Source organism: Agelaius phoeniceus, chromosome 3, assembly GCF_051311805.1.
Source record: "Agelaius phoeniceus isolate bAgePho1 chromosome 3, bAgePho1.hap1, whole genome shotgun sequence".
Lineage (NCBI taxonomy): Eukaryota > Metazoa > Chordata > Aves > Passeriformes > Icteridae > Agelaius > Agelaius phoeniceus.
This window is the reverse complement of record NC_135267.1, coordinates 104,314,636-104,341,183: the sequence shown is the minus strand read 5'-3', so window position 1 is coordinate 104,341,183 and position 26,548 is coordinate 104,314,636. Positions and strand designations below refer to the sequence as shown.

At 44.2% G+C, this 26,548-nt stretch overlaps 1 long non-coding RNA gene across 1 annotated transcript in view; it reads right to left on the bottom strand.

Annotated features, from left to right (window-relative positions):
• Window positions 1-6,131: 6,131 nt before the first annotated feature.
• Window positions 6,132-26,548, bottom strand: part of LOC143693625 (uncharacterized) — a 45,939-nt gene continuing 25,522 nt past the window's right edge. Inside the window, exons 5-7 of the long non-coding RNA XR_013181535.1 lie at window positions 13,344-16,420; window positions 11,311-11,445; window positions 6,132-7,708 (exon numbers count right to left, since the gene is read on the bottom strand). This is a non-coding gene — a long non-coding RNA (uncharacterized LOC143693625). The remainder of the gene's footprint in view (window positions 7,709-11,310; window positions 11,446-13,343; window positions 16,421-26,548) is intronic.

Below are 26,548 nucleotides of genomic sequence, written 5' to 3'. Positions count from 1 at the left end.
GACATTGGTGTCAGCACATGGCAGAGCCCAGTGTAAGACCTGCTGGACAGAGCCTCTTGTAACTGTGAGAGGAATAAAAGATGGGAAGCAAGCTGACATGGAACAGAGCAGCAGAGGGAAACAGGAGTCCAGTGGGGAGAAAATCAACAGAAAATTAAATAGCAGCAAGGTTAAAAAAAAAAAAAATAGAAAAAGCATCTCTGACTGAACCAGATGGGGAACTTTCACTTTGCACAGGCTCCTGATCATATAATTAGAAGGATATGTATTGACCATAATGGATTTTCCATAAATGCTAAGTGTCTCTGCAGAAGCTCTGTTGTTTCAAGCACACAGATATCAAACTGTGTTTCTCTGGGTTCAGATTTCTCAGATGATTTCTGGATAATTACAGACATGCACTGTCACAGAGAGGAAAAGAATTTCCTTATATTTTCTAGTGTAAGGAAGAATTGAACAATAGGCCAGCTGTAGACAGACTTAAGCCATGTTAAACTGTGCCAAGCATACCAAGCTGTTCAGAAAGCACAGATAAACTGATGTGGTTATTGGAAATAAAGTTCTTACACACACACACCTTGGATCACAGGATTTAGTAAACAATCATTTGAAAATATTTGTGTGACCCTATCCCACTTTACAAAACCAGATTGCTGCCAAAGGACAGCCTGTGACCAAAGCCACCCCAGACCTGACCTATAAATGGCACTGTTTAGAGTAGCCACAGGCACTACTGCTCCTCATCTACCTTCAAGATGAAAGAAGTGCAGCAAAGACCTTAAGTCTGAAAGAAAACATCCTGTTAAAGGTTTTGCTGCTGAAAAGCAGCTGAAGCACAGGCAGGATTGCTCATAGCAGTAGGTACCACAGCTCACCCCCCAGCAGTGAGGCAGAGGGATGTGTGCACTGGAAGAGAACACACACTTTTGTCTATTTTCTGCTCGTTAAGAGTTAACACTGCTGACAACAACAAAAAGGCAAACAGCATTTGGTGTCGTGGCTGTCAGCCACCGTGCTGATTTTGTCACAGAAGCAAGTCAATGACAGTATTCTGCCACTGCTTCAGATCAGGAAAGGAGACATTTAGGGCTCCTATTTCAGTATGTGTTTCATTGGAAGAGAGGACAAGCAGGACACACTGGGAAGTGCTGACTCAAAAACCAGCTATCAGTGTCTTGCACAGCCCACGTTTGCTCAGTGGAGATTTTGGGGCCCCTTGCAGGCTGCAGAGCAGTTGACAGCACTATCAGTGGTCTAGAAATGCTAACTAAGCTGGATCCCTTCCTCTCTCTCTTTCTTTTTTTTCTTTTTTTTTTTGAGGTTTTCTAACACATGCAAAACTTTCACCCTTGAGCCTCCAGCCAGTGAGCAGTGGAAGGAAGAGACAGACCCAGTTTCTAGGTAACAGTGCTACTGAAATCCACCCCAGGGCTGGGCTGACCCATTTGGGAGCTGGCCAGAGGAGCAGAAATCAACAGAGGCAGGAAGCTGCTGGGACATGGGGCTGTCACCTGCTGCTGTCACCCCCTGTGCCACCCCCCTTCACTCCATCCTTTGGGTCCAAGGGGTCCAAACCCTGCTGCTGGCTCAGAAACAGGCAAGGTCTGGCTTAGGAAGCCTGAGACAGAGAGGGGTTGTTCAGCAGAGGCCAAATGCTGAGTTTGGTGTTAGTTACAGTTATTCTGGCTATGCATTTCTCCCTGGGTTCTGCCTCATGTTGAGTCTCCCCTGTTCTGCAGGGGAAAGACACCACCCCCCTCAAAAAAAAAAAAAAAAAGGGAATAAGTGAAGCCACAGCTCACTGTGCACAGCTTTTGACATTCACTATCTTAATGTAACTAACTTCAAAGTAAAAAATCTTTAAAGATTAAATAAAGCTTTCATACAGTCCCCAGGCAAAAGCGTTGCAAAGTGACATGGATCCAAAATTGTTAAACCCTGTGGTGGCTCATAACCCTCGAGGAGCTGATCATCATCTGGCAATAGTTCTCCCCATATTTACAGTGTCAGAAATTACACCCCTCCCCAGCATGCTTTCTGCAGAGTAAGTCATGGCTGTAATTGCCACATACAAAAGATGTGGCTGTAAATAAGAGAAACCAAAGGCTCAGACACTCTAAGACAGCATAACAGCCACACTGGTAAGAGGTTCTCCCCCCCTTCTCCCCCCACCACACAGAACAAGATATTGAAATGTGGGAAGGCAGGAGATTTGGGCTGCTTCTAACCACTGAAATAAAAAATGTCCACTTATTTTCTGGGGAAGCAAGATCAGCCACGCTGATATGGTGCCTGCATTATCTGCTGCTGATCAGCAACATCTGCCTCTGACACAAGGTGCACACAAAATTAGGGCAATGTTAAGACCATTTGTTCCAAGTGCTGAACTAATCGACTTCAACCAGAGTGCTCATGTCTGAAAAATTACTACTGAACCCCCTCAGTTCTGTATCTCAGAAAACAAAAAGTCATCAGGAGCATTAATACTTTCAAAGCTAGCAAGAGTGTCATTTATATCCTGATATTAGCATGTAATATTGGCACTTTCAGATAAAACCACTGGCATTTATATATATAAAATCACTGTTTCATAATTTTGAGTTCAGGTATTTCTGCATATGAAAAGTTGACTGGAAACTGATTTTCCTTCTGCATTTTATTGACAGCACAACTACTCAAAGGTGGTTCTAAGTTGTACTAATAGCATAGGTTGTTGAAGGCTACCTATCTCCAAACTCTCTAATGAACAATTTGCTGCAGTGTTTAGACTTACACTTGATGGATTTTTTTTAATGTAATATGCTTTAAGAAAAGCACACAGAAGAAGTCAGACTGCAGGCTATCACTGTACATAGCTGTGCTGGAGGAAATGAGGAAAAGGCAAAATATATCAGCTGTGAATCTGTTTCTGTGGTCTTACAGTACAAAATTGTTTCACTTTAATTTAAAATAGCAATACATAAAATCACAGAATCACAGTCCAACTCCTGGCCCTGCACAGGGCAGCCCCAAGAATCACATCATATGCCACACAATGGAAACTGAAGGAGAGAATCATTATGAGGAAAATGAACTAGAATAACCCAGGGAGAAGAGAAAAAAAAAAAAATCTTTCATCTATAAAGTGATTTTTAGAATGAGCTAAAGTAAGATCTGTAAGTCAGCCATCCTTGTGCTAAGTGTCATGCAAAGGAATGCATTGATTTTTTGCTTTGCCTTTCATGGTTTCTATCTACTATTTACTGGAACAGATGGAGAAGGAGGCAAGCTGATCTATAAAGGCTCTCCACCCCATGCCTCCCTCTTTCAGAGGTACAAGCAGAGAAAATAGGAAAAACTTCCCAGGCATCCAAGATGCATTAAGTGGGACATATCTTAATTCAAATCAACAACATTCTTGGTGAGGGCAGGAAGGTAATGGCAGATTTTGGAGGCTGTGATCCTTCATATGCATGGGCTGATTTGAGATTTTGGGATTTTCAGTACATGCAGAAGGAAACACAACTGTTCTCATTACAAAGCCCTCTCTGCCATTGCTTTTTGCACCCAGCCATGGCAAAGCTCCAGCAGAAGCTGCATGGAAATCCTCTAAAAGCACCTCCTCTAAAAGCACCTCCTCTAAAAGCACCTCCTCTAAAAGCACCTCCTCTTTCTCCATGGCTGCCCAGTACCTGCTTTAGAAGCAACCAAATCTCCTCTCTCACTTTTTCCAGTAGGGAAAACAATCAGAAGGAAACATGGGAAAGCCTTGTCACCTTTCCGTAGCTCCAGCCCCCAAAATCCAGAGGCCTCCACACACACAGCAAGTTACAAGAGAGGGTCAGTCAGCTGGTGTAAACGTGCTCAGCTGATGTAAATGTGCTCAGCTGGTCTGGAGGGGAGAGGTTTCCAGCCACTGTGCAGCTGCTGATGCCCTGGCAGGGCAGGGTGGGTGATGGCTGTTCAGGGGAGGAGGTGGTGCTCATTTGTCTTCCATGAGATTTGGGGATTGGTTTCATGTGTGATTCCAATTTGGATCATTAATACTTTGGTCATCAGGCAAAACAGAGAGGGAAGAGTCAAAGTAGGGTACAGATTAACTCATTGTTTCCCAAAGGCTCCTTGTATGAGAGGCTGGAATTCAGCTTCACATCAGTTCCTGTGATTTTCAGAAAGTCTTAAGCAGGTTTCAATGCACAGTTCCTGCAGCTAATTTTTCCAAAACATGTACTAATTTTTCCATATTAGCTAATTTTTTTCAATTTAGCTAACATGTGCAAATTTTTCCATAATTCAGAGTAGGGAGCTAAATTAATTGGTAATAAATTAATCTCATGTAAAATAAAATTTTGTGTTGTGCCTTGAAATTGCAAGAAGTCTAGGAATTTTAGTTTTGTGGATTGAAAGCTGCTGATACTTCTGAATACATTCAGGAAAATCTCTCAGCTGTGCTCATATCTTGTCTTATAAAGAAAAAAAAAAGGTATTTTAGAATATAGTATTTGCAGGGAACCATGATGAAGGGGAGAAAATGATGAGGAGGACTCCCTCTTATCAGAAGACATTAATTACTTTATTATACTATATTATTCTAGAGTATATTACACTACATTACATTACATCTAAACTGAATCTGCCAAGCACTTAACTCTGCTCACACTGCCCAGAATCTCGTGACTGTCACCCAACAGTCCCAACACACACACACACACATGTGGCCCTGATAGGCAAGGAAACAAAACACCATCACTTTGGGTAGACAATCTCCATACTGCATTCTCCTTTTACACAAACACAGGCACAACAAATTATAAGAATTGTGTTTTCTTTCTCTGAGGTTCAGAGAAGGTGAAACCCAGAAATATTCTTGGGAATGATTTTGCCTTGCTTTTCTCTGTGAAGAGAAATGTGGCAACATTAGAACAGTCCATCTTCTTCACCAAGATCCAAATCTGCTGGTGTGGCCATGAAAAGAAAGAAACCTTAACACTGCTATGGAGCTGATGAGCACTACAGGAATGGGAGGAATGAGAGTTTAGGGCTGCATGCAATATCAAGCACCAGCTCCCAACATGTGCCTGTTCGTATGGCTCCAAAGCCATTGGATGAGGTGCACAGACCCGCTTTTGAAGTGCAAAATCCAAGGAATCACTTCGGCTGTGAAAGGATGGGCAGGAGTGTCGGGACACCGTGGGGCCGATGCTGCTGCTGGCAGGATCCATCCAGCTGCAGGCTTGGCTCTCCAGCTGTGCTCTGCAGCTGCAGGCTCAGCTCTCCAGCTGTGCTGTGCCACAGGGGCTGGCAGTGCTGCTGCCCCAAACTCAGCATGGCTCGCAGATCGCAGCGAGAACTCAGCTCCTTCAGAGCAGAATCGCCTCTTCTGGTCCCCAGCACAAGGCAGAGGATCTTCTCCAAAAGCCTCCCTGGGAGAATATGAGGAAACGTGTGGAAAACAAATAGTCCCCCTTTAATGAGATGCTTGAGCGTGTCCAGAAGAGGGCTTGGAACACAAGTCCCATAAGGAACATTTGAAGGAATTGGGGTTGCTTAGCCTGGAGAAGAGGAGATTCAGAGGTGGCCTTATTCCTCTCTACAAATTCCTGAAGGGAGGTATCCTGGTTTAGGGCAAATTTGGGAGAAAACCTCCAAAGGGTGCCCCTCCAGAAAGCAAACCCACACAGCCCCTCCCCTAAACCTGTTTGGGAAAGATTCCTTGGAGAGAAGTGGAAAGAACCTGTTTATTTAACAGGCACAGCACCCCCCAGCACACAAAATGAACAATACCAGATGACACCACTCTTTCACCGCTCCAAAAAAGATGACAAATTCAGAAAGTCTCTCTTGGGGGGTGGTCACTCTGTTCTCAGTCCCTCTGGTGCTGGGGCAGCTGCTGCAGCCACAAGGTGCAAACTCCCGGTGTTTCCCAGGTCCCAGTCCTGAGCAGGTTCGAGTGGTTCCAAAAAAGGGAAGGAAAAACAGTCCAGGGAAAAATTTGGACTGCTTAGCTAAACTAACTAATGAGCAGAAGCAAAAAAAGCAAGAGCAAAGTAGGTGCAAAGCAGAAGCAGGAGCAAGAGCAGAGCCAAAAGCCAAGCAAAAAGCAAAAGCAGCACTGCCCTGTCTGTGTGTCCCACCAGCTGTGGGGGAGCAGGCTGATAGCAAAACCAAAACAAAACTTTCACTCTTCAGAGCCAGTCTTGAAGGCACAGAACATGATATCCAGCATAAGCAGTACACACAATGAGGATACAAGCATCACAACATCACCCAAGGACAGGAGGTTGTAGTCAGGTGGGGCTGGTCTCTTCCACCGGGCAGCACTGGCAGAACAAGAGGACACAGTCTCAAGCTACATCAGGGAAGGTATAAGTTGGATATCAGGAAAAAGTTTTTCACCAAAAGAAGAATAAAATGTTGTCATCTTCTTGCAGGGGCTCCATGCTGCTGTCTCCTCATCACAAAAGTTCCAGACCTTCCTGGAGTTTTCTCATGGGCAGTTCCTCAGAGCTCTGACTCTTTCCTCCTCACAAAGCAACCAACTGACTCCAGTTCCCTTCTCACCCAGCCACCCCACTCTTTTACAGCATCTTCGTCTCACTGGTTACAGCTGTGGCAAAGTCAGGCCTGTTCCTAGTCTTTGATGATTGGCCCAGCTGCAACTCCTTAGGGCTGAGATTACTTTCTACACTATCTTTATTTTCTTCTACTCTATCCCCCTACAATAAAGTACTGGAATGCTCTTCCCAGGGAGGTGGTAGAATCACCATCTCTGGATGTGTTTAAAAAAAGAGTGGACATGGCACTTGGTGCTAGAGTCTAGTTGAGGTGTTAGGGCATAGGTTGGACTCAATGATCTTAGAGGTCTCTTCCAACCTCATTATTCTGTGATTCTGTGAGATTCTGTGATTGTGTGTAGGGGATATGGGGCAGGGGAGATTCTGCTTCTCAGCACTGCAGGGGAAAGAAACAAGGTGGTCCCAAACATCATTTTGCTGAGAAGATCTGAGCTTGGGGTCTTTGCTATTCCCCAGTCGGAATTAATGCAGTGGGGGAAGAGCAGGGATAGGAGTGCTTGGCATCCTCTTGGCTGAGCCTTGCTAAGGGAGGCTGAAGAACCAGAAGGAGCAGCAAAAGTGGAATACACCATAGTGGCATTTTTGATAACAGAGCAGGTGCCAGCCTCCAGTGATTTTTCATTGAAAGGAGCAGATGAAATTAAGAATCAAAAGGAAGAGGACTAAGCTTAGCCAAGCTATACAGAACAACTGTTTAATTTGGCTTCCTCAGGTGATTCTGATCAGGTTTCTTTGGTTAACTTGAACTGAAGCACAATGCCAAAGAAAATTTGCATTTGATTTACAGCTGAGAGAGAAGTGAAACCATTCAAGAAGAAAGTGAAGAAAAAATATAGGGAAGTGCTCCTGCACTTGAGCAAATGCTTGAAGATCACAGAATATTTATTAGCAGAATATTTATTGGAATTCAGTTAGCGTTTCACAGATTTCAGGCCCCAAGAGCAAGCATTTGCTATTTTTCAAGGGGATTTATACTTGTGACTTGGAAAGTCCTCCAATACAGGAGCTCCAGCTCCAGCTGTTAGAGTTTATTGACTTGAAGTGAGTGTAGAGACAAAGGCTTGAATGAAGTGTGGCTGGTTTCTGTTAAAGGCTGCCATTATGAGCTATACAGAGTTTATTCCCTTCTACCATAGCCATTGTTGAACCTTTCCCTAAAGAAAAAAAGGAAAATCTTTTTCAGTGTGAACATACATTAATCAAGAAGCCTAAATTCTGCTCACAGTTGATGAATGCCTGCTCTCAGCTGCATTCTTGCACTGTGACCTGCATATAAACCCCACTGGCACATGAGCTGGGAAATGACTGTCCCCATTGTAACCCCGCACGTGCAGGCACCGGGCACCAGCTTAGCATAAAGGTGCTGCACTGCAGGTGACATCCTGCAGCAGCTGCTGGCCAAATGTCCCACACTTTCCATGAGAAAACATGACTCAGACCTGGGGAATCAAGGTTTAAAGATTTATTCCTGTAATCTTCACTGATGGAGAGCAGGAGCCTGTCTGCCACCACATGCAGTTGGTGCTGCTGCCTACAGCAGGAGAGGGGCTGCACCAGCTCTTGCTGGTACAGCAATAAGCTGTGATACATCAACATCACAAAGAAAACAAAGATCAGCTGTTTCAACTTATTCCTACTGCTTTACATATACAGTAAGATATTATTTGCTATGTAGAGGGCGATTCCCCTGAAGGACACCACGTTTAAGTGGCAAATTAATTTGCTGCTTACATTCACTGGCTCTTCCAGCTGGCTTAATTCTCATCAGCCACCATAATTTATTAACAGTGAGGTGAGAAAAGACATGAATCAGCTTAATGTGCTATAAGTAGGGCATTGTCATGGCAACAAGATGCAGACTGTTTTCTACTATTTATGTATGATTTGTTTTGTGCTCAACCTTGAGACACTGCTTGGAATTACTAGAATTAGAAACATCTCTCTTTTTTTCAACTTTTTTTTTTCTATTCAGTGTATTTTTCATAAATGATTAAAATAAGCATGTGAAAGGCTCCAGAGCATCTCTCCAGGAAAAGAGCTACATGCTTTTCAATGAGTCTTCCTAGAAACAGAAGCCTTTACTCTGATCTCCCAACCATTTTCTCACATTGTCACACAACCATGGATTAGCTCCCAGTTCATACCAGTCTGAGACTATGAACAGACCTTCCCTGTTGCATGCTCTATATTTAATTATTACCTGGGGGTAGAGGGAGAATTAGACAATATTACTGAAAAAAGAGAAAGCCTTTATTTTCTTCAATGCCATCCATTGTACTTAGGACATGAAAAAAAAAATTAGGATGTTGCATTTTTACAGACCCATGATGAGGAAATAGAAAGTTAAAAATTAACAGTAAAGGATTTTCATTGCCTTTCCAACTAAGACTAAATTCTATCCACCTTTTGCATCAGCAATTTTTAAATAAAGCCAGTTCTTCATTCACTCATTTTATTTACCCTGCTGTATAAAGGGAACAGTTGGAACAATAACAGAGCCCTTTAAAAAGCAATTACCAATATTACTCTTTTGTTTCCTTGATTTTTCTCCACTACCTTAGGAATCTGCTATCAAATAGCTAATGAAAATCAAAACATGTCTAAGATGTGTCAGGAAAAACACAAGGAAAAATTAAATCCCTTTCACAACAATTTTGCAGGCTTAAACATTGCTTTATTCTGAGTAAGGACAATAAAAACTTGGAAAATTCAAGGAATTATTCCCCTTGTCTTCATCCAGTATTCACTAATTTTTTTTTCAATATGTCTGGGTTTATATTACCCTAGGTACTTCTTTGCATAATATGTAGGACAACAGGCAACCAGGCTGCACCATAGCACACAAGAAAAGAGTTACTTTTTAGAAACTAGAGAAAAAAGAGAAAACAATATAATTTTGAGCTCAAAAAATTCTGTCAAGCTATGAATGCAAGTGTTCAATTGAGCACTACCAACTAACTGAGCCCTTGGCTAACACCTCTTGGTGCCTTTGGGGGAGGATTCTGCCTCCCACATGTTTATCCAGTGGGGAGCAGTCTGTAACCAGCACCCAGCACAGAAGCTCTGGGGTTACTGGAAACTCCTCCAGAGCCCCTGTGAGGCTGCCTGTCCCTCACAAGTGACAGCAGTAATAAGTGAGCTGTCAGATATCCAGCTGAACACACAACATGGTCCTGTTGCCATCTTCTTGCAGGGGTTCCATGCTGCTGTCTCCTTATCACAAAAGTTCCACACCCTCCTGGTGTTTCTCATGGGCAGCTCCTCAGAGCTCTGACTCTTTCTTCTTCACAAAGCAGCCACTGACTCCAGCCCCTTCTCACCCAGCCACCCCACTCTTTTATAGCATCTTCTTCTCCTTCCTTACAGCTGTGGCCTGGTAAAGTCAGTCCTGCTCCTAATCTTTGGTAATTGGCCCAGCTTCAACTCCTTAGGGCTGAGATTACTTTCTACACTATCTTTATTTTCTTCTGTTCTATCCCCCTACATGGTCCAGTCCTTCCTGGGCACTTTTCCACTTTTCAAGCTGCTTCCTTCAAGGCTGCACTTCCCCATGGCCAGATTGCATTTCAGCTGCCTTCTCCTCTCACAGGAGGTGAGCACAGCTCACTTTGAAATGGAAGGTTGTTTTGAAAGCTGGCTTGTGATCTGCTTTCCTTCCTGAGGCGTAAGAGGACAGTCTGAAATGTTTCTCCCCCTTTGGCATTTCTGACTGCTCAGAGTCCCTGGGTATGTCCCTCATGTTGGTGAGATCAGGGAATGCTTTTTTGATGCCAGAGGAGTGTTAACAGCATCCCAATACAATTTTTCCCCTGGTGTTACAGTGTGTGAGCATTGTGTCCCAGTTTACTCCAGGTCCTGGGCTACTGCAGGTGGGTGGTGACTCCTTCCTGTCCATCCTGACTACAGGAGAGAGCATGGAATGAGACCTTCATAAAGGAAACCAAACCAAACCCCTGCCCTTTTGTAACTACCTGGTGTTATCTCCACTCAGAAAATGAAGGATATACAACCTCAGCCTTCCCTAACCTAGCTCTTCTCTCTTAAAGTGAACACACATTTTAATAACAAAACTTTCTTTACAGTTTTCAGCCTGCACCTGTAGGAAATAATAACTAACAATATATTACTATTTTGTTATTTGACCCTAAATTGATCTTTTCACCTGCCTGTGATTCTTGTTACTGAAAGGTACTGAGGCAAGAATCCACCAGAGAAACCAGACTCTGAAAAATGCTTTGTTATTTGTCTGAGCTCTGTGTTAGCTACAACTCAATTTCCACATTAATAAGTATCATTGGCATCACATCTCTCTGCCCAGTCCTGACAAGATGTCAGCAGAGGAAAGAAAAAACTCAGGAAGAAGCTTATGGTTCCCAAGATGGGAGGAAGGAGAAGGAAAAGGAGAAGGAGGTGCCTGGGCTCAGTTTGACCTCGTAATTTGTGATCTGGAAAACATGAGTTTGGGCAGGCAGAAAAAGATAAGGAATCATATATCCCAAACCCAGAGAAAGCAAATAGGGGGCAGGGGCTGCCTTCTGAACACCAGCCCATGCCTCAGGGGAAAGGATTCACCAAGAGGCTCCAGGCAGAAATCCTTTATCCAGCCCAGGGGTATGTTGAGCTCCTCACTTGGTTGCAATATCTGAATTCTTGACAGAAGATTTTGCTTTTGTTGGTAAAAACCTGTGGTTTTTCAGGACATTACTTTTGAAATCAGGTGATTACCCTGCTGTGTGGAGTCAGGGGAGATCCTTACCCACTTTGGGAAGTTTGGGCTTCAAAATGGAGACTGTGAATACCATGGGGAGGAGACAGCTCCTCGTCAGCTGGCTTGGAATGGCTCACTCTGATTTTGCTTTCAGCTAATGACACTGGATGTAGGGCCAGGCAACTGAAAAAGAATTAAAATACAGATGATGAAGAATACAGCTCACATGGCATGCAATTTAAAAGTGTCAGTAAAAGTGAGCCCTATTTTTCATAACACATTGCAAAATTCTGCAAGAGTTGTAGCGTATAGAGAACAACTGATGGCTATTGAATGACTTTGTAGGTAAGATCTTAAAAGATGTAAAAGGACTGCCACCACTGGCAGATGCAAGGAAAACCATGTGGAGATCTACACACCCCTCAGGATCACAGAATTTGCTGTGTTAACCACTGTGCTTTGCCACAGAAGCACTATCTGCTGTGGTGAAGAAATGCTTTTCCTGGCAGTGTGACACGGAATAGTGAACTGTATTTGTGGAGGGAATGTGATTTATCCCCTGGAAGGATCTAACATTCCATGTTAGAAGCACTGTTGTTCATAAGGTCAGCTCTTGGTCTAAAACCTGTGCTATGAGAAACACAATCAGTTTATTTCTGTACAGGGGAGCACATATCTCACACTTGGGTTGGAGCTTCCCAGTATCTTCACACTGAGATAAATTAACTGATTAAAATAAGGCCACTCACGTGGCTGATGGGAAGATGAATATTTTCATTAAGTTCACAGGAAAATTAAGGTTAATTTAGATAATTTTTAGGCTTTCCTAAAATATATCTAAGACTTTATGTGTACATCTCACAATATGGCAAGAGTGAGGTTGCTGCAATGCTGGCACCACTCTGATTTTCAGTCTGTGCCCATTTCCTCAGGGATTGATAGCCATCTGGAGAAGACCAGGTTCAGCAGAGCTGCTTTCTTAGCTTACCTTGTCATGCTTACTGAGATAACCATCAGGGAGGGAAGTGCACAAAAGGCTTTTTCCCATCCTATACAATGTCCTGAGCCTTGAAAAACACCCCTGTTCTCCAGAACACCCAGTGCCAGCCTGGGGCCAAGAGAGGGAGAAGAGCTGGAGCTGGAGGAGAAGGGGCAGTGGCTCTTTGGAGAGTGTCCAGCTGCTGGTGGGACCTGTCCTGCAGAGCCCTGAGCCTGACTGAGCCATCTCCTGGACCTCTGACCCCCCTGGCCTTGCTCAGAGCATCACCAGGAGTCTCCAAACAGCAGTGCAGGACAGCCCTGGCTCCCTGCTTTGGGGGGAGAGACACCTGGCAAAGCATCTCCCAGCTCTTTACTGTGCACCAACTCCCGGGCACAGCTTTGGGATGGGTGCCCAGAAGGAGTGGGGCAGTCAGAAAGCCAGGGGACACCTGGGTGTGTGCAGGGCTGGGACCTGGCTTCCATCTCCATTCCATCCCATCCTCATCCTCATCCCCATCCCCTCTCCATCCCCATCCCCAATCCCATCCCCATCCAATCCCCATCCCCATCCCCATCCAATCCCCATCCCCATTCCCAATCCCATCCCCATCCCCATCCAATCCCCATCCCCATCCCCATCCAATCCCCATCCCCATCCCCATGCCCATCCCCATTCCCATCCCCATCCCAATCCCAATCCCCATCTCCATCCAATCCCCATCCCCATCCCATCCCCAATCCCATCCCCATTCCCATCCCCATTCAATCCCCATCCCCATTCAATCCCCATCCCCATCCCCATCCCACCCCCAATCCCATCCCCATCCCGATCCAATCCCCATCCCAATCCCATCCCCATCCCCATCCCATCCCCATCCTCATCCCCATCCCCATCCCCATCCCATCCCCATCCAATCCCCATCCTCATCCCCATCCCCATCCCATCTCATCCCCATCCCTGGCCGCGCACGGCCCCAGGCAGGATCCCGGCATCTCCAGGATTTGGAAATTAACGTTTGCCATCTAGCGGCAGCCTGGGGCTCCTGGGAGCAGCCGCGCACCCCTGCCGGTTTTAGGGCGATCTGTTTATGATTTCTGACCCGGACAGGATTTCCAGCGCCCTCTGAGCCTGCCGCCATCATCCTGCGGTGTGCCTCAGGAGCGGTGGAAGGAGCTCGGAGCGCTGTCGCTGCTGGCTGTGGCAGTGTCACAGCCCTGGGGTCATCCCGCGGTGCCATGGGGATGGCTCCGGGCAGCATTAAATCCCGAGCATTTTAAAAAAGCTCCCACAACCAAGCACCTCCAAAAAATTTCGCTGGATGAAAAAACGATACAATGAAATGCAGTCCATTCCCTCCATGTTCCTGTCTTGCCTTGGACCGTGGTAACTCTCAAGGGACAGTCTCCTTTGTTTCCTTCGAGTGTTTTGTTTCCCGTTGGAGGAGCTGCACCTGGAAGCGACAGCCGTGCCCTGCTCTGGGTGATGCTCCCGTGTGCCAGGGCAGAGCTGCCAGGAGCCAGCCCGTGAAAAACGCCAATCACTTGGTTTTAAATTTTTAAAATTTTAATAGCAATAAAATGGTTATAAAAATAGCAATATAATTAGAGTAATAATAATTTGGATAATTTGGATTAGGACAATATGAGACAACAGAAACAAAGAGTTACGGACAGTCAGGGTACCTCTTTCTGGGCAAAATAAGCCCGAAAAAGGACCCACGTTAACAGAGGATTAACCCTTAAAAACAACAGCCTGTTGCATATTCATACACCTCATACATGATGCATAAATTCCATTCAAACACAGGATTCTGTCTGGTCAGTGTCAGCTTCTTCCTCCTAATCCTGACGGTGCCTTCAAGCATGAGCAAGGCAGGAAGAAGTTCATTTCTTCTGATAGAGAGCAATAAATTCTTTTTCTCTGAAAGATTTAGGTGTCCTGGGGCTGCTATCTTAAATAAAGTATTGTACATAGTATAGTTTCTATTTTAACATTTTGTTATAACCTAAAACTGTACTTAGCACACTACTTAAGAGAATTAATACAGCATTACTTTCTAACACAACACATATAATATTCATTTTAATATTTGCAAAAAGCCAATCATAAAATACTCATTTTTCACAAGCCTCTCTGCAGGAGCAGCACATGCCCTCCTTGCCAGAGTCCCTGCAAGCATCCTCTGAGCAGCACACATTCCCCATGTGGGATCCGTAGAGGCTGTGCCTACAGGATTCATATGGAGACCACCCCTGGCATCACCTGTAACTTATTTTCATAAGGAGCAGCAACGTGAGGCAGCAGGAGCACGGGCAGGTTTCCAAAGAGAAGAAGAGGTCAAGGATCCTTCACAGAGGAAGGCAGCAGAGAGCAGCTGTGGCTGAGGCCAGGGCCTGGAGAGGGAGCACAGGGAAGGTCTGGGAGGTGACAGGCAGCATGGATGACTTGGGTGACCCAGATTGTCATTAAGGAACTGCAGGATGCCTGCACAATCTCTCCTCTTCCACATACAACACTTCCATTAACAGAACTCCAGGTGGTATTAGCAATTTTTGCAGCATAATCACATTGTTGAGTCATATTTAATTTATGAACCACTATACACAGAGTATAATTTTCTCATATTGACGCTGAGCTGATTATTTCCCAATTCATATTTATGCATTTGATATCTCCCTCTGCAGTGTAGCACTTCATACTTGTCATTAGTGAACTTCATCTTGTTGATCTGAGACCATCTCTTCAATTTAGCATTTGGCATTCTGATCCTGCCTGCCAGACTGAGCAAATTTTATAAGTGTACTCTATATTTATCCTGAAAATCACTAATAAAAATATTGACTAGAATCAGTTCTGAAGATCTCTGCACATCTGCTTGGAACGCTCTCTTGAAATTTCCTTCCAGTTTGACATTGAGTCATTGGCAATAATGCTTTGAGAGTTTTTTCATCTATTTGTATACACACTGATAATCATGATTTCATATAAACTGCATTTTGCTTGCTTGTATGTATGAATTCAGGTTATTAGTGCCAAAAGTCTTATTAAATATATTGCCTACTGTTTCTCCCCATCATCAGTACTTAGAATACAAATATTCAGGACCTGCTACAAAACTGTGCAGCTATGTTGGACAGAAGTATTTTTTACCCCTTCCTTCAAAGTTATTAATTTCATTAAATGAGAATTAGGTTTCCTTCTTTAATGAAGGAACTTATGAGGCATAAGCTATTCAAATTATGTTGAGAGTCCAGAGGAAAAAAAAATAAAGCTCTGTACCTTCACATTTCACTTTGTGTGCAGTGTCAGCACAATAAAAATATTTGCTGGTGATGTAGATGCTACTTAGTACAGCACATAGGACTGAAATGATGCAAGTGCCTATTAATCCTAAGATAGGATTCCTGGTAAAAGGAGGAAAAAAGGAAAAGTGCTTAATAACCATAACTGTGTCAGTTTTAGTGCTAGCACATAATTAGATCAGAAGGAGATGATTTCAAAATGTCCAGAGCATAACTGCTTCTTGCTATTTAGATGATCTGTTTCTGAATAAAAAGCTGCAGTTCATCTCATATTTTTAAGTGTAAGAATCTTTTTGGGGCCTATGTCCCCAGAGTGGTGGCATGGCAGGAGGCTGCTTGTTCATTCCCAGCCTCTGCGGAGGAAAAGTATCTAAACCAAATAAACAAAAAAATACCATGTTTATAAAGGTTCATAAAGGTTTATAAAGGGGTTTGGATTTTTCCCTGCAAGAAATCTCTCACATGTAATGTCTCTGTTCCTGGCACAGGCTGGAGGATTTTAGGGATGCCACTGATCTGGAACGTAGCATCCGCATGCCAGCCCCTCTCAGACAGGTGCTTGGGAAGATGCCAGGAAAAACAGCCCCACAATGGAAACAAAGAAATTACTCACCAACCTCTTCCCATAAAAAACACGTGTTAAGGGAATGCAATCAAGGATCCAATGTGGTAAACAGCTTGAGGGACAGGGCCAGCAAAGCCTGACCTGTGCTGCAGGAGGCAGGAGGGATTTGGGCGCTGCCTGCGAACAGCCCTGCTGGTTTGGGGGAGGCAGATGGTCACACTGCCTTCCTCTTCTTTTTCAGCTTCCTGCTGGCTTTCCCTGCTGAAGCTGTCCCACTGAGAGCAGCAGTAAATGTCATTTTGTAGGTGTCTGCAAGAGAATAAAAGTGGCCCCAATGCAGCAGCCCATGAAAGGCGTGAGTACAGACAGAGATGAATCACGCCAGCCCCGAGTCAGCTCCCACCCAGAGCCCGTGTAGGTGTTATTGTGACTGTGGCAGTCTTCAAAAGAGGCAATTGCACAAATTCCAGGCTGGAATTCCTGTTAGCAGCAGTTTGGGTAACACTGCTCACATCACCTTCTCACATTACACCCTGTTCCTTGAAGGAGGTTTGGCTGTAAACTCCTCCCGACTCTACGCTAATTCCAAAGGGTAACATGAGCATCAATTAGGCCCTGCCATGACTCAGAAAATGAAATACTGCCCTTGGTGGGAAGTCAAGACCGCGTGTTTTCCCCTGCCTTCAGCAGCACACGTTGTCCTACCCACTAGGTGTCCCTGCCAGCCAGGGAAACAGAGCGCCGCAGCCAGGGCTGAATTTGCTTCGTTCCACTTGGCGTCAGCTGAAAATATCAAACACAGACAACAACCCAGGAAACATGTCTGAAATAACTTCTTCTCCTTTCTTCTTTCTTTTTTTTTTTTCTTCTTTTTTTTAAACCCTCCTTTTTTGAAGCAGCTTCAAATTCATACACAACACACAGGATGGAAAAGGCAGCTCTCCATTTTGCTCTGCAGTGTAATAGAAAGTTTTTGGCCTGAAGGAGAATGGTTTCCTCTCCTGGATAGCGAGCAGGTGATGGGCTACTTTAGCCCAAGCATCACCAGCTTAATCCCTCCAGCCTCATTTGTGACTTCTCTGGGAGCCATACAAATTGTACTGTAATCCCTCACCTCTATTTGCCCATCTTTAGAATAGATCCTGTGCCATTTTGTCTCTTGCACGGTGCAGCTGAGAGATTAAATGAAGGGTGATAATGTTCTTTTGCTTCCCAATTTTAAAAACCCAATATTTAAATTACTATCAGTGTGTGGATGTTCAAGTCTCACCAAAAAAATTCCTAATTTGTAGGTAAACAGGGCTAAGGTGGATGCAGGTGTTTATAACCTCAACATGGATTAGGCATAACACACACGTGCAGTGGCTGCCTCTGTAAAGAAGAGACCATTTTTCCCCTGCTAAAATTTGCTCCAGTAATCCCTGGAGAGTTTCCAGAGGTCAGCAGACAATCATGGAAGAAAGTGAAGACATTAAAGGAAGCACAGATCTGCAGATGTGGCAGCTTCTGCCAGCCCAGGAAGAGGGAGAGGAAGCAGGAGGCAAAATCTTGAAGACATGCAGGGAATTTTTTGTCTTGAAAAAGGTTTTGTCTCTTTGTGATACTGAACTGGGGGAGGAGAAAGGGGCAGAAAAAGCCTGTTTGCTATATAAGGTGGAGAAGCTCATTCCACATTTTTGGGGTTCTCTTTCCTGATCTGTCACAGAAGGGCAGCAGCATTTCCATGTCTCCTGGTGATGCTGCTTTAGGAGCAGCCTGAAATCCTTGGAGAGGAGAAGGAAACCTGCAGTTTTTCTGAGCCATCACACATTTTGTGAACTGGCTTTTCAGGATGATTTGTGCCCCAGCAGCCTGCTCCAGAGGCTCTGTGTTTGGGAGCCATCCATGGGGAGCGGGGCCGATTGTGCCAGCACTGAGCAAACACCCGGGGAGAGCCACCCCTGCCACAAAGGACCCGCTCTCCAAACAGACACGGCAGGGAAGAATAGCAGCAGCAGGATTGGAAATCAGCTGAAATCAGAGCCCAGAGAGACAGAAGCCTGGGGTTCTGATTTCCAGCCCAGCAATCTGCTCCTGCTCACGGCCAGCAGCCTTGGCCAGGGCGTCAATGGCACCAAAGAGAATTGCGGGTGGCTCGGTATTTTTAACTACCAGGAGCTTTACATACCCCTGAACTTGGGTGCTCCCAGGGACAGTGTCCCCTCCTGGCCCCAAGACAGCTTGGAGGGTGCTCAGATGGTGGCTGGAAGGTGACCTTCACAGCAGAAATGCCATCCAAGCAAAGGGACAGGAGGAGGGCACAGCTCTTGTGAAATCCTGCTGTTGAAACACCTTCACATCTTGCAACACCAAGCCAAAAAGCTCTTTGTCTTATGGATTTAAGACTAACCATAGGAAGAACTGTGTTTGTCTCATGTTAATCACCTAGGCAACTGAGAAAGCAGAAGTGAGCTTCCCTTTCTAGAGGGCTTTAGAATGTGCCAGTTCATTCAAATGTCTTTTTCTGGCACAGCAGAAACACGGGTGGTTCTGCTGCAAAATTGTGTTTTAAGAAGAAAAATCCTACCTACAAAAAATCTCTTCGGGTTTGTAGCTTTTCCTTTCCCACAGGTGTTGTGTGCCTGCAAGCCCAAGGGTAGCTATTTAATGACCCAGGATCTACATTAGAAGTACAGCCTTTTCCCTCATTTTAATTTCTCCTCCCTGGGATCCTCCCACTGGGGCAGCAAGGATATGCTGGAGACCAAGGAATGGGCTGGGAACCGCCCTCTCCTTTCCCAATCAGCAGGGAGTGGATAAAAGCCTCTCATGCTTTAAAAGGGGCTGTTAAGGATAGGAGGGCATATCCCAAAAATGAAGTCATGCCATGCAGGTGCAGACCTGAAGCTTGTGTCACACTGCTGCAACACAGCACTCAGTAAGTGAATAACCCAGCCTGCCACAGGGTCTTGCAGGATTCTGGTCCCAACTTGTACCTTTATCGTGGGCTGGGGCAGGAAAAAGGCAAAAAGGCTCTTAGCAAGGAGCAAGGGTGTATTTTTCCTAGTGGTTCATTCAAATCTGAAGTTGTTTTTGTGAATAAATACTAGCATTAGCATCTGCTATTTTATGGAAACGTGTACAAAATCATAGGTTGAAAATTCTGTTGAAGTTGATCTTTTGGCAGAAAATGAGGCCTTTAAAACAAAAAACCAAACCAAAAAACTAACAAAACAAAACCCCACCGACAGCTCCTATAATTCTAAAACAACAAAAAAAAAGGTTAATTTTAATTTGATTGTTCCTATTCTTGTCCAGATTGCTTTGCTTCTGATCGATTTTGATAGTTTTTCACAGATTTATTTCCTAAATGGAAAAAAAACATCCTTTTTTGGATGGTGCTGTCCTAAAAGAAAAACATGGTTTTGTAATGTCTTTATTTACATTGTTTCAAAACATATTTTCCTTTCCCTGAAAGGAAATGTTTATGAGGTTTGGCTTTTCTCTATATATTTCCCAGGAGTTGCTGGTGCTTTGCTCTGCCTGCCTAAGCCCAACATTATCTCCAAATCTTTAGTATTATTTTATTCAGCAGAAAAAAAAAAATCTGAGTTTTCTAGCTCATCTACAGCTCCACAGAGGGGGTGTGAAGCCCTGATATTTCATTTGGGCAACATTTAGAAAACTTTCTAATGACTTTGCAAAGTTATAAATAATTATACAAAAGGTGCAAGGACTTGCAGAGACAAGCCAAGTTTATGAGGCCCAGAAACTGAGGGAATTAGGAATTTTTCCATCTGCTTGGATGAGTTTTGGTTTAAACACTAGAAAGTCAGATTCATCTGAACATACTGGATGAGTGGAAAAGTTACAGAGCTGTGGACAACACGATCCATTTCACTCCACAGAGGCTGATGAATAAGGCAGAGAGAAGGAAAAAAACATGATCAGATTCTCTACCAATCTTTTTAGCAAAAGCACAAAACAAGCAAGAACAAGAACCTCAGCAACCTTGTGAACCCCTTTAAAAGGGATAAATTCATGGTGAGGATGAAGGAGAAGCTGTGCCTGTGCTCACAGCACCTGAAGCAGAAGAGAGCAGGGAGCACAACCTGCAGAGTACATGGAGAACATGGAAACTCTCCTACATCCAACAGGCAGCCTGCAAGGTTTGGGGTTATTTTGGGTTTGTTTTGTTTTTTTTTTTTTTTCCCAAGGCCATAAGCTGTAAAGGGGAAAGAAATGAAGGCCTGGGAAATTCAGGAAGTGAAAGGACCAGTTTCAATATTTCTTAAGTGTAGAATTAATAGAAGGTAGAGATACGCTGCTCAACCGCTAAGATGTAATTAAAAATGAAACATTGGTGGCTAATTCTTGGTTATTTTCAACAACTGGAATTAGCGAATGAAATTTCTGATCACAATGCATCTGCCTTTAAATTTTAATGTTGATCATGATGCTCACAGGATAAAGCCATGGGACTGTCAGCACATGATGGCTCTAGGAAGAGATGGAATCCAATCACTTGTGTGTGGAATATTATTTTTTTAACCTTTCAAACCAGGTAAAGAAAAATGCCATTTATTCATTAACAATGATAATTTTTTGGGAGCCTGATACAAGCTTCAGGACCACCAACATAAAAGGAAGTTGTGAGTACAGAGCAACTATCATCTTCAAACAGACTTGCTGAACCTGGGCCCAGAAATTATGAATAATTGGGCAGTCTTATGTGCAAAGGAAGACTGGCATTAGCAGACAGAAAGTGTTAAAGTGGTGAAATAAAGGAAAGGGGCATTGGGATAAAAGGGAGGAATTTGGCAAGGACAGGTTCTGTGGCACTGGGATCTGCCTGCAATAAGGCAGAGGGAGGAGGGGATATCTCCTGTATAGGAAGAAAAGAAGTTAACTCTGCAGGTTACAAATGGGTGTAATATGAGATAGAAGCCCTATGTTGTCATTTCCAGTCCCCCTGCAAAAGACATCCTCCCTAAAATCTTGATCAAGGACTGGGCTGTAAATCACAGAAGAGGCAGGATGCAAAGTTCAGTAATTTCCATTTACTGACACCAGGCTAACACTGTAATTGGTAAAAAAGTGGTTTGGGGCAGTCTATTAACTTCTACTTTGCTGCTCATCATTCCCACGAGTTCACAACAGAGAAAAGGCAGTCAGATAGCCAGCTGTCTATTAATAATTGATTTAATGTAATACATGAAGTGTGAGTAATCTGTTTCCTTGTTTCTCTGTTTAATATAATCCATGAATCATAGTGACCAGTAAAGAGGCTGATTGACCACTCAATGCTAAGATTTTTTTGCTAATTCCAACTATTGACTTGCATTTAAGAGAGTTAAATGGCAGCTAAATACTTTGTGGTTATTACAGGAATGCTATGGGAGAGGGAGACAATTAGTCAGTTCATTAAACAGTGTTCATTTTTGGATAAGATCTTGTAACTCTGCCTTGTGCTGCTTCCAGTAGTCCCAAGTCTGCCCAACATTAGATACTAAAATAATTGTTGTCAAACACAGACCTCTCTCTTTTTGGCCCAGTGTCTTGTCTCTCCCAAACCTAAGAAAAGGTTTAACTTGCAGAAGTCGCTTTTATCCTCACCATATTGCTACAGGTATCAATATCATGGTATCTATTTACCCCACAGTAATCACAAAAGATTTCCTATTTTCAGTACCTTTTCAAGGTGAGGAACTGCCACTCTTCCTCTTTTACTCATAGGGAAACAAGGAGCTGAGAGTGTGTCAAGAACCTGGCTTTGTTAATTGTGCTATTTCAGGCACTTCTGCTTGTGAACATATGTGTGTTTTTCACCAATGCCAAGGTTTTCACTCACTGAGTGTCACTTCCTTTGTTAGCTCCAAATGTGCAGAGGCTGAAAGGGCATCTTTACTAGTGAAAAATCTCTCAAGAACTCTTATAAATCATTCAAGCTTCTGGTTGAAAATGTTTCCTTTCACACACTTCTTAGTGCCAAATACAGGCCCATCTGGAATCATTATTAATTCTGTTGAACTGTTTAATTCCAAATGGTTCTCTTTTTTTTTTTTTTTTCTTTTTTTTTCTTAAAGAAAGACTTGATTCAGTATTTTATAACCATAATTGGAATAGCACATTAAGACTCAACAGCTCATTTTTTTATTCCAGGAAATGGCAAGCAACACATCTTGTACTCAATCAGTCACATTAATAGAGCAATGCTAAAAAATCTTGTAACATGCAGTTACCCACTAGTTTAATTCCTCTGACATATTTGTTTGCCATACAAACAGATTAGAATGAAAGCTTCTTAAACAATTTGGAGCACTTCTCTGTGTATGCTTTGTTGAGCACATCAGCCAGAGAACTGGAAGAATAGGTGCTCTGAAATGGCTGAGCAAAGTGCAGAGCATGTTCCTCCAGAAACAAACTCACATCAAGGCAGTTATTTCTGGTTTATCATCAGGACTCAAAAATTAAATTCAGTTTGCAAGCAAAGTCCCATTCACATTTCAAAGAGAAAAGCACCAAAAAAAAAAAAAAAAAAAAAAAAGGCAGTGGTTTTGTGCAAACCTGCTTATTTAACCTGTTTTTGCGTTAAACATTGCCTCTGGGATTTGAATGCACATGTTGAAGGGAAGGGAACTGTGAAATCTTGGTGTCATTTGTGTCAGCAGCACAATTCCTGATGACAAACACTCAGGACAGCTGGGAAGTTCTCTGCACAGTTCTCCACATGCAGCTGATGTGGGAGACTCTCGGGCTGCACGTTTGGCTCCTGACTTGCTCTGAAGAGCGCTCACAGATCTCCAGAGCTCCGTGGGGGCTGCTCAGTGCAGGCAGGCAGGCAGGCTGCAAACACACAGCCAGGCACTGTGGCTGCCCACTGCAGGGCACAGCTTGCATCCCCCACAAGCTGGGGATGAAAGCTCAGGAAGGTTTTCATCCCTGGAAGCTGGTGATTAATGTTCGGCTACAGAGAGCCGTAGGTATGGAACCAGTCAGGGCTTAGAGCGATGCAATTAGAAATTCATAGCCAGACTGTCATGACACAAATTAGCCTCAGCACTCATTTTCTTTGGCAAAACTCCCATTCTTTGGATGCCTTTCTGGTGAAATTTACTGTGACATGAAAGATATCCAAAATACAGATAAAAGGAGTAGTTTTCCAAGTGCAAAATCCACTAGAAGTGTTCGCTATAAACTCCCCATAAAATAAGCTGGAAGGCAGCTTTCATGTCTGGTCCATACTCCTGCTCAAAATAGGGTCAGCTTTGAAGTGAGGTGGGGGTACTCAGGGCCTTATCCAGATAGGTTTTGAGTATATCCCAAGAATGGAGAGCTTACAACATCTCTGAGCACTTATTCTAGCACTAATCTTCTTTACCATTAAGTTTTTCTCCTTATATCCAACTGGGATCCACCTTGCTGGGGTTCACTGCCCCTTGCCTTTCACAGTGCTCCCCCAAGAGGAGTCTGGCTCCATTTTGTCTATAATCATTTATTAGGTAGTTACAGGGAGCAATTAGACACTCCCTGAGCCATCTCTTCTCCAGATGAACCACCAGCTTTCTCAGCCTGTCCTTGTACTCCTTGTGCCCCAGCAACATGAGCATCTTGGTGCTTTTTGCTGAACTTGACCCAGCACAGAATCCTACAATGGTTTGAGTTGGAAGGGACCTTACAAATCACATCATTCCAATCCCCCCACAGGCAGGGTCATCTTCCATTAGATCAGGTTGCCCAAAGCATCACCCAGCCTGGCCTAGAACACTTCCAGGGATGGGGCAGCCACAATGGCCCTGGGAAACCTGTGCCAGTGCCTCACCACCAAACTTGTTGTCCACCAGGACCCCTGGGTCCTGCCCTGAAAGCTGCTTTCTAGCAAGCCCTGCCTGTGCTGTTGCAGGACATTGTTCCTTACTGGGTGCAGGACTTTGCCTCAATTGGACTTTGTGAAGTTTCTCTCAACCCATTTCTCCAGCCAGTTGTCATCCCCCTTCAATGTCCTGGCCTTCAGTGCACCCACTCTTCCACCAGTTTTGGTCATCAGTGAACTTGGAGAGGTTCCATTCCAGTCCAAGTCCAGCTTTAATGAAGACATTGGATAACATCAGACCCTGCAGTGAATCCTGAGGAGCACCACCAGTAACCAGTCACTTCTTTCACTCTGATCTGCTGCATGGAATACCTGGAGCCCTGTGGTCCAGTCAATTTTCCACTCATCTTACCCTCCTGATCAATGCTGGAATACAAAATGCAGGGAACTCTCAGAACTTTGGGCCTGCAAGCCAAAGCTTAGAATTAAACACAGGATTTGATCTGAGACCTTGGAAAAGGCTTCCAAACTTATGTGCTAGAAACAAGAATGTGGGTTTATAGTTTAAAGCAGAGACATGTTAAGCTAAGTAGAGGAAAGTTTAGAGTTTTAGAGTACAGTACTCTGGGTTTGTGTGTCATAACATGATTGGATAAGAAAGTTTACACTGTAGCATGAGTCCATAAGACAAAATATTTAAGGATTGGGTCAAAACCATAAATATCCTTGTTGGCAGTGTTTTATTGGTTAATAAATCCTTAAAAAATCTTGTAACTAGAGGTTTTGTGGCTTTCTGAGCCATGTGGTGAAGCTGTGAGCCAAACTCACCCTTCCTGCCTATATAGAAGATAGTAAAAATAAATCACATCATCTAAAGCAACTCAGAGGTCCTGTCTCTAACTCATCCAAAATTCCTTCACAAATCCCCACTCTCAGTCCCCTTGTCTCCAGCTCAGCACCCAGGACACTGCAGGAGGCTGTCAAAAGCCTGGTTGAATTTCAGGTAAACACCACCCACTGCTCCCCTGTGCCTGCTGAGATGGCCATGGCCTTCTGGCACTGCCCCTTTCAGTGCCCATTGGCATCACTGCCCACAGTGTTGTCCCCAGGTTTTGTCACAGACACCATGTGAAAGGATTCTAATGCCATTGTGGTCTCCTGGTACAGCTGATACAGCCACGAGGACTTGATTGAATACCAATGCCAAGAGACAGCAGCAAAGTAAATTTTGTTTGGAAATACTGCTGCAAAATCATCACATCCATAGAGAAGGGTTTGATGTATTAGTAATCAACGTCTCTGGAATATTCCTGTAATTGTTATGGTTCCTTAGGCATAAGGAAACAATTTTCTGGATTTGGATCACTGTGTTAGTTAGTCTGACAAGCCCAAAATAAAGTAAATTTTCACACATCAATCATTAGCATATTTGCCTAAGAAACAGTGTGCAGAATTCATGCAAAATCAACAGCTTATTCAAGTAAATACATATTCATAATTATTCTATGTGAAATATTGCTTTCTGAGTTTATTCAGTGAATGCTAACTACATTCCTAACAAATATACAAAAATAACAGTTCCCCTGTTACTATGGAGAGGGAGAGGAGAAGGTATTGTGCTGGAGGACTAATTGTAAAATTTGTAAGGGTAAGAACAAGACAGTGTGGTTCCCTCAGATACAGTAATAATAATTCAGCAGCCCAAGGTTTTACATTCAAGGGTTTGGAGGGAGCTGCTGCTGAGTTGGTCTGGAGATGTACCAAAGGGTTGTTTCATGGGAGGGACATTTTCCATCACTCCGAGGTACAAGAAGGGAAGGTGTAATCCTCAGCTGAAGGGAAACAAACACAGGAACAGGTTTGCCATGAGCATCTGAAAAAAATGCATCACGAACAGGTTTGCATCACAAACCCGTGCTGCATCTGAAATTGCTCCGAGCTCGCCGGACACAGCCACCCCTCTGAGAACCCATCCCCGCGACATCTCCTGCAGCCCAGCCGGCACAGCCAAGCCAGGATACATTATATCCCTGCAGGAATCACCGTGCTCATGTGTGCACCCGCGGCCACTCGGTAGCGATCCCCCATCTCCACAATGGCATTTGCTGGGAGCGAGCAGAGCGCTGCGCTCCGCCCCTGCGCTGCACCGGCAGGAGCCAGCATTCCCTGTTCCAGCAGTGCCATGGCTGTGGGAAAGCCAGGCTGCAGTGCCATTGCTCGGAGAGGCAGGAGGAGGCACCCTGCAATATGGAGCAGTGAAACACAGGATTTGGTGTGAGACCTTGGGAAAGGTTGGCTTTTTCCGAGCACCGCCGGGGAGGCAGCGCGGCGCTGCCCGGTGTCACTGCAGCCAGGCACAGACAGGGCTCAGCGCTGCACCAAAGGAGCGACGGGCACGCTGCATTTACTGCGAACACCTTGTACATTTACTAACCTACACCCTTTTGCCAAAGATTGCTAAGCACTCTGCCCAGATTCCTGACGTGCAGGTTCCCAGAGCCAGTGTGTGGCAGTTTTCCATATGGCAGAGGGGCTTTTTCATCCCTAACAGGGCGCTGCACTCATTATTATGCAGCAGATTTTTTTTTTTTTTTTGTTTCTCTGTACACCAGGCCTGGGATCTTACAAGGAAGTGATTATACTTG